We start from the raw sequence: 8,451 nt of genomic DNA on the forward strand, positions 1-8,451 counted from the left end.
TTGCTGTGCAATAGGAGTCTTATTCCCATCCCTGGAAGATGAGAGAAGGACAGTTAGGGATCAGAGAGAAGGGAAGAAGGATGGAGAGAAGGAAGGAGGGAGGGAGCTGTGTGTGTGTGTGAGTGAGTGAGTGTGTTTATCACGGCCGCTCTGACTCAACTGTAAACAGTAAGGATTGGGCTTAATTAAGAATTTTTGAGCAGGTTTGAGAGGGAGGGAGGGGGGCTCCGGAAACATTAGGGAGCTGTCTGGGGCATCGTAAACATTGATTGAGGAGGGAGGCTCCATCACACCATCCCTTTATGGACGTGCTTCTGTGTTGCGTGGCGGCTGGCGATGGCTCTGCGCAGATAGGGTAACGATTTCTAATGCATTAACGGCAGCAATGTGCAGCGGCAGGGGTAATATATCGCAGAGGAGGACTTCCGGCATCTTCTAAAACTGTTGACATGAACAGAGATCCAGCGTGCCAGGCAGTGCGGAGCAGCACTTTAGCGGCAGGGCGATGGCCGGGACATGATAAGCACATCTCTCACCCTCGGGGGGTAATGAAGCGTTCCCCTATCCCTGCGCCTCTCGGCTCCGCATCCTGCTCTCGCTCCCTTTTATTGCGGAAGCCTCATCTCCGTTGCTGGCCTTTCTTTTTGTGTATTTATTCATTTTTTTCCTCCCTCTCCTTTTTTTTTATCATCTTTGACTTCCTCCATACGCTTAGTTGCACACACAGGGCTGGTGGTGATGCCAGCTCTGATGCACGCCAGTGTCCGGGAGAGATCCTTGTGCTCTGATTGGCTCAGAAAGGGTGTGTTCCAGATCGGTCAGCCTGAACTGTGACCACAGCTCAACCTGGCATCGCCTGTCTCCCTGGCACTGCGGAGACCACAGCTATGGACAGGAGGTTCACATTCGCTACTGTGGCTCTCCCTCTGCCCCACCCTCTCTCCTCCCAAACCCCTTCTCCTCTCCTCTCCTCTCCTCTCCTCTCCACTCTTCTCCTCTCCTCCTGAACCTCAGTAAACTACCTGGAGTGAAATCTGGAGGGTCACGACTCAGACACAGACTTGTTCACGGTACAGCATGGAAAAGCCCTTGCAAGACTTTTCCCAGAGTGAAAGCACAGAGAGGTGTGGTAAAGCACATTGAAAAAGCAAACCGTGGTCAACTACAGTATAATGTAATCATGGGCAAAGCATGGGAGCTTACTGTGTAAAATACTGAGGGAAACTTTTACAAAGGAGAATGGAGGTTTATTGGCCAGGACAGCAGGCTGGGTTCTGTGTTTCAGCTCTCTGCTCTCCCCATGAAACTCTGCATTTAGAGCCAGCAGATTCAGTAGGCCTTTCAAATTCTGTTCACCGACAGTGATAAAATATAGATTTAAGTATTAGGAAGAAGTGACCCTCTCCTCCCCACCCCCTTCTCTTTGCTCCCCTCTCTCTCTCTCCCTCTCTCAGTCCCCTGACACTGCCCTGGCTGGATCAATACCTGATCGATCGGCTCTTGCTATCAGTGGTCAGCCAGGATAATCGGGACAGCAGACCGCCCCCCCCCCCCCCCCCCCCCCCCCCCACAGCCAGTTATCTTAACATTTGTATGTTTCTATAAAATAACTAAAAATCTGCACCCCTTTTGGACGTCTCGTCCTCACCTGTGTGAACAGACAGAGATCAGTTACTATCAGTAATGCTCTGTTAGCAGTACTAACACATGTACTGTCAAAGAAAAAAATAAAACGCATTCTTTACAAATATGTGCATTTATACTCAATCAACTAAATCAATTCCTCTCTCCTTCACTTTTTTCCCCCTCTCTCTTCTCCATTTTCCCTCTTCTCTGCCCTCCCCCTCCTGTTTCCTCTGCCCTTTCATCCCCTTTCCCTCTCTCCCTCATTCCCTCCCCTGTGTTCACAGACAGAGCTACAAGCAAAATCAATACCGCTCAGAGAAGGAGAGGAGGAGAGCAGAATATTTTTATCTTCTAATTGTGAGACAAGTGCTGACAAGGTTCAGACAAGAAAGAGAGGGGTGAGCAGACAGCGAGGGAGGAAAAAGAGAAATGGGGAGAGCGTGAGAGGAGGAGAGAGGGAGAGTGAAAGGGGGAACAAAGAGAGACCATGTAGCTTGCAGGGTTCTAAGCTCTGGGCTGCGAGTTCCAGGTTCCCTGTTCTAGATATAAGAATCAGTATGTGTGTGTGTGTGTGTGTGTGTGCCAGTGTTTGTCAGTATCAGTGCATGTGTGTGTGTGTGTGTGTGTGTGTGTGTGTGTGTGTGTGTGTGTGTGTGTCAGTGTGTGTGTGTGTGTGTGTATATCATTGTGTATCGGTGTGTGTCAGTGTGTGGGTGTGTGTGTGTGTGTGTGTGTGTGTGTCAGTGTGTGTGTGTGTGTGTGTGTGTGTGTGTCAGTGTGTGTGTGTGTGTGTGTGTATCATTGTGTATCGGTGTGTGTCAGTGTGTGGGTGTGTGTGTATATCATTGTGTATCGGTGTGTGTCAGTGTGTGTGTATTAGTGTGTGTCAGTGTGTGGGTGTGTGTATATATCAGTGTGTGTCAGTGTGTGTCAGTGTGTGTGTATTAGTGTGGGTCAGTGTGTGTGTGTGTCAGTGTGTGGGTGTGTGTGTGCTATCAGTAACACACACACACAGTCGTATCGTATCTTAGACATGGTTTATTTAGATTTCCAGAAAGCTTTTGACAAAGTCCCGCACAAAAGATTAATTCTCAAACTGAACGCAGTTGGGATTCAAGGAAACACATGTACATGGATTAGGGAGTGGTTAACATGTAGAAAACAGAAAGTACTGATTAGAGGAAAAACCTCAGAATGGAGTGTGGTAACCAGCGGTGTACCACAGGGATCAGTATTAGGTCCTCTGCTATTCCTAATCTACATTAATGATTTAGATTCTGGTATAGTAAGCAAACTTGTTAAATTTGCAGACGACACAAAAGTAGGAGGAGTGGCAAACACTGTTGCAGCAGCAAAGGTCATTCAAAATGATCTAGACAAGATTCAGAACTGGGCAGACACATGGCAAATGACATTTAATAGAGAAAAGTGTAAGGTACTGCACGCAGGAAATAAAAATGTACATTATAAATATCATATGGGAGATATTGAAATTGGAGAAGGAATCTATGAAAAAGACCTAGGAGTTTTTGTTGACTCAGAAATGTCTTCATCTAGGCAATGTGGGGAAGCTATAAAAAAGGCTAACAAGATGCTTGGATACATTGTGAAAAGTGTTGAATTTAAATCAAGGGAAGTAATGTTAAAACTGTACAATGCACTTGTAAGACCTCATCTTGAATATTGTGTGCAGTTCTGGTCACCTCGCTATAAAAAAGATATTGCTGCTCTAGAAAGAGTGCAAAGAAGAGCGACCAGAATTATTCCGGGCTTAAAAGGCATGTCATATGCAGACAGGCTAAAAGAATTGAATCTGTTCAGTCTTGAACAAAGAAGACTACGTGGCGACCTAATTCAAGCATTCAAAATTCTAAAAGGTATTGACAGTGTCGACCCAAGGGACTTTTTCAGCCTGAGAAAAGAAACAAGGACCAGGGGTCACAAATGGAGTTTAGAAAAAGGGGCATTCAGAACAGAAAATAGGAGACACTTTTTTACACAGAGAATTGTGAGGGTCTGGAATCAACTCCCCAGTAATGTTGTTGAAGCTGACACCCTGGGATCCTTCAAGAAGCTGCTTGATGAGATTTTGGGATCAATAAGCTACTAACAACCAAACGAGCAAGATGGGCCGAATGGCCTCCTCTCGTTTGTAAACTTTCTTATGTTCTTATGTTCTTATGTCAGTGTGTGTGTGTGTGTATATCATTGTGTATCGGTGTGTGTCAGTGTGTGTGTATTTGTGTGTGTCAGTGTGTGGGTGTGTGTGTATATCAGTGTGTGTCAGTGTGTGTGTATTAGTGTGGGTCAGTGTGTGTGTGTGTCAGTGTGTGTGTGTGTGTATATATCATTGTGTATCGGTGTGTGTTAATGCCTGTACCAACACATTCTAACAACACTTACTTCTCTTGAGCAGATCTGCTGATAGAGCGCCATTCTCAATTGCTTCCAACTGTCAACACAATAGAAACAGCAGCGTCAATACCTTACAGCTACAGCCTCAGAGCAATTAGAGGAGCCAAGAAACGACTGAAACACTGCGAGCTTTACAATGGGGGGAGCGTGTGTGTGCAGGGTTGAGGGACCCGCAGGGTTGAGGGTTGAGGGACCCGCGGGGTTGAGGGTTGAGGGACCTGCGCGGTTGAGGGTTGAGGGACGCAGGGGGTTGAGGGGTTGAGGGACCCAGGGGGTTAAGGGTTGAGGGACCCGTGGGGTTGAGGGTTGAGGGACCCGCGGGGTTGAGGGGTTGAGGGACCCAGGGGGTTGAGGGGTTGAGGGACCCAGGGGGTTGAGGGTTGAGGGACCCAGGGGGTTGAGGGGTTGAGGGACCCGCGGGATTGAGGGTTGAGGGACCCAGGGGGTTGAATGTGAGGCAGTTTGGGAAGACCTGCAGTGGACTGTAGGAAGAAAATGAAAGTATTTAGAAAAGAAGCGTGTTGCTTGGGAGTAGCTGAAAACTTCAGGACCCTCCGAGCAGGAGAAACCCGAGAAGCCCTCACTGCAATCACACACTGGAGGCTCACAGTATCGAGAAGCCCTCACTGCAATCACACACTGGAGGCTCACAGTATCGAGAAGCCCTCACAGCAATCACACACTGGAGGCTCACAAGGCTGGACCCCCCCCCCCATTGTATTTAATGTGTTCATACTGAGGGGCCCGGCTAGTGACTGGACCTTCAATTGACTGTCAATCTAATACTGAAAGCAGGACTTTCTCTCTACGTCTCTCCCCCTCAATCCTTGTTTCCCCTCCCTCCCTCAATCTGCAGGTAGACCCCACCCCCAATAGTCCCCCTGGGAGGCTGGCTCTAAATGAGGTGTAAAAATCAGAGATGCAGAAAAAGCATGAGGCTGCGATCAATACCCCCCCCCCAGCACTATCGATCAGACATGGCTTTCTTCATGTATTAATTATGGAGGGGGAGTTACAGGGATGTACAGTACTGTTAAATACATAGATAGAGATTTATCTATAGAGCCTGATAGTGATGTGATACAACCCTCTGAAATGGCTTTGTGGGGTGGTTTGTATCTTCCTGTCTGGACCCTTCTAAAGCATGGCAGAGTGGAGTAAAGCACAGTGAAAGCATGGCAGAGCCCAGGTGATATATGTGGGTGTGTGTGTGTGTGCACGTGTGTGTGTGTGTGTGTGTGTGTGTGTGTGTGTGTGATGTGAACAGTATAGCCGTGGGCGAACTGCACAATTACAACCCCACCCCCCACTTCCGCATTAGAGGAAAAACAAAACATGGCAAAACAGGACTGAATGAAAACAAAAACAAATAAACAAAAAGAAAAGCTGACCTCCCTCTATTCGCAGCAAAGGTTTCTGGGACAGAGGAGGAGCTGTGTCGGCGGAAATTAGGCCAAGGTGACAGGAATCCTAATTAGGTTTTAAAATTTACATATGTATGTGGGTGTGGGCAGTGGGGGGGGGGGGGGGGGGGGGGGGGGGGGGGCTGGGAATTCACGTTCAAAGTTCAAACACACACACTCACACACAGACACATACACAGTGTCAGTGAGTACAGTCTGTGTGTGTTACTCATGACACTGTGTGTCTGTGTGTGTCAGTGTGTGTGTGAGTGTGTGTGGGGGGTGAAATTCATGCTCAAAGTGTGTGTGTGTAAGTGTGTGTGAGTGTGAGTTAGTGAGTTTGTGTTGTGTGTGTATGTGTGTTAGTGTGTGTCAGTGTGTGTGAGTGGGGGGGGGGGTGGAATTCACGCTCAAAGTGTGTGTGTGGGGGGGCTTGGACGAGACGTCCTTCTTCTCAGTTTAAATAAAGATCTGGGTTAGATAAAAACCATTAACAGAGAAATAAAGCACCGGGCTGGCATGTAGGACAAGAGCAAACTACAGAGAGCAGAGTGTGAGATCAATACTCAATCAAAGAGCTCACTCCAGCAGTGTGTGAGATCAATACTCAATCAATGAGCTCACTCCAGCAGAGTGTGAGATCAATACTCAATCAAAGAGCTCACTCCAGCAGAGTGTGAGATCAATACTCAATCAAAGAGCTCACTCCAGCAGAGTGTGAGATCAATACTCAATCAATAAGATCACTCTAGCAGAGTGTGAAATCAATACTCAATCAATAAGATCACTCCAGCAGTGTGTGAGATCAATACTCAATCAAAGAGCTCACTCCAGCAGAGTGTGAGATCAATACTCAATCAATGAGCTCACTCCAGCAGAGTGTGAGATCAATACTCAATCAAAGAGCTCACTCCAGCAGAGTGTGAGATCAATACTCTATCAAAGAGCTCACTCCAGCAGAGTGTGAAATCAATACTCAATCAATAAGATCACTCTAGCAGAGTGTGAGATCAATACTCAATCAATAAGATCCCTCTAGTAGAGTGTGAGATCAATACTCAATCAAAGAGCTTACTCCAGCAGTGTGAGATCAATACTCAATCAAAGAGCTCACTCCAGCAGAGTGTGAGATCAATACTCAATCAAAGAGCTCACTCCAGCAGTGTGTGAGATCAATACTCAATCAAAGAGCTCACTCCAGCAGAGTGTGAGATCAATACTCAATCAATGAGCTCACTCCAGCAGAGTGTGAGATCAATACTCAATCAAAGAGCTCACTCCAGCAGAGTGTGAGATCAATACTCAATCAATGAGCTTACTCCAGCAGAGTGTGAGGTGTGGTGCCCGGAGGAGGCAGTGTGAGGCGTGGTGCCCGGAGGAGGCAGTGTGAGACGTGGTGCCCGGAGGAGGCAGTGTGAGGCGTGGTGCCCGGAGGAGGCAGTGTGAGGCGTGGTGCCCGGAGGAGGCAGTGTGAGGTGTGGTGCCCGGAGGAGGCAGTGTGAGACGTGGTGCCCGGAGGAGGCAGTGTGAGGCGTGGTGCCCGGAGGAGGCAGTGTGAGGCGTGGTGCCCGGAGGAGGCAGTGTGAGGCGTGGTGCCCGGAGGAGGCAGTGTGAGGCGTGGTGCCCGGAGGAGGCAGTGTGAGGCGTGGTGCCCGGAGGAGGCAGTGTGAGGCGTGGTGCCCGGAGGAGGCAGTGTGAGGCGTGGTGCCCGGAGGAGGCAGTGTGAGGCGTGGTGCCCGGAGGAGGCAGTGTGAGGCGTGGTGCCCGGAGGAGGCAGTGTGAGGCGTGGTGCCCGGAGGAGGCAGTGTGAGGCGTGGTGCCCGGAGGAGGCAGTGTGAGGCGTGGTGCCCGGAGGAGGCAGTGTGAGGCGTGGTGCCCGGAGGAGGCAGTGTGAGGCGTGGTGCCCGGAGGAGGCAGTGTGAGGCGTGGTGCCCGGAGGAGGCAGTGTGAGGCGTGGTGGTTCCTAAGCTCTGCACCAGCTCAGCAGCCACACCAATGGAAAGCTGATACAGTTGCAGAAAACGCTGATTTGGGCACAGCTGGCATGCTGACCAGGGCACAGAGAGGTCATATCAGACCAGCCCTGGGCATGTTCCCCACACGCCGAGACAGGCAGACAGACAAGCAGACACTAAGCAATCAGCATGTTAACAGAAAAAGACATCACTGCATCACATTGTATCGAATTGCATCAAACTCAATAGTTACTTTCCCCCATTGTATTGTTAAACTTCGTTCAGCTATCGATGCACACTTACAAGATAGGATCACGAGCAGCTGCAATGAGGACTGATAAAACTAATACATAAATAAATGTGAGACTCTGCATCGTTTATAATAGTTGCAGTTATTATCTTTGCTGCGCTGGCTGATCGATAAAGACCCCCCCAATAAAATCATTACATTCAAACACGCACGCCGTTGGCGCAGCAACATAAGGACAGTCCCACTCTACCGCCGATCTCGCTATACAGTGCATGATGCTGGGAACCGTGCGCAAAGCGTTTAATACAAGCGCCCGTTCTCTCCCTGTCACGTTTACCAAGGGCAGCCCAGCTACTTGAACGACAGCCAGGCAGGTTTCAGCAGCAGCAACGTGGGAGACGGATCGATAAGCGCTTGGATCTCCCCCTTCTCTTTCTTTCTTTCTCTCCTCCCTCCCCTCTCTCTCACTTTCCCGGCCACTGTAACCCTCTTGCTGAGAATTGATCCACTTCGCCTTTCCAACCGTCTCCAAATCCATCTCGCTGTACGGTCGCTTAGCAACCCCGACACTGCTGGGTTGGTAGATCGGTTTGGGGTGTGTGTGTGTGTGTGTGTGTATGCGTGTGTATGTCACTGTGTGTGCGTGCGTCCGTCCGTCACTGTGTTGTGTGTGTGTGTGGTGTTGGCCTGTCGGACAGTGGGTGTGCGTGTGTCTGTACACACTGTCACTGTGTGTGTGTGTGTGTGTGTGTGTGTGTGTGTGTGTGTGTGTGTGTGTGTGTGTGTGTGTGTCTGTCACTGT

This window comes from Polyodon spathula, chromosome 26 (assembly GCF_017654505.1).
Source record: "Polyodon spathula isolate WHYD16114869_AA chromosome 26, ASM1765450v1, whole genome shotgun sequence".
Lineage (NCBI taxonomy): Eukaryota > Metazoa > Chordata > Actinopteri > Acipenseriformes > Polyodontidae > Polyodon > Polyodon spathula.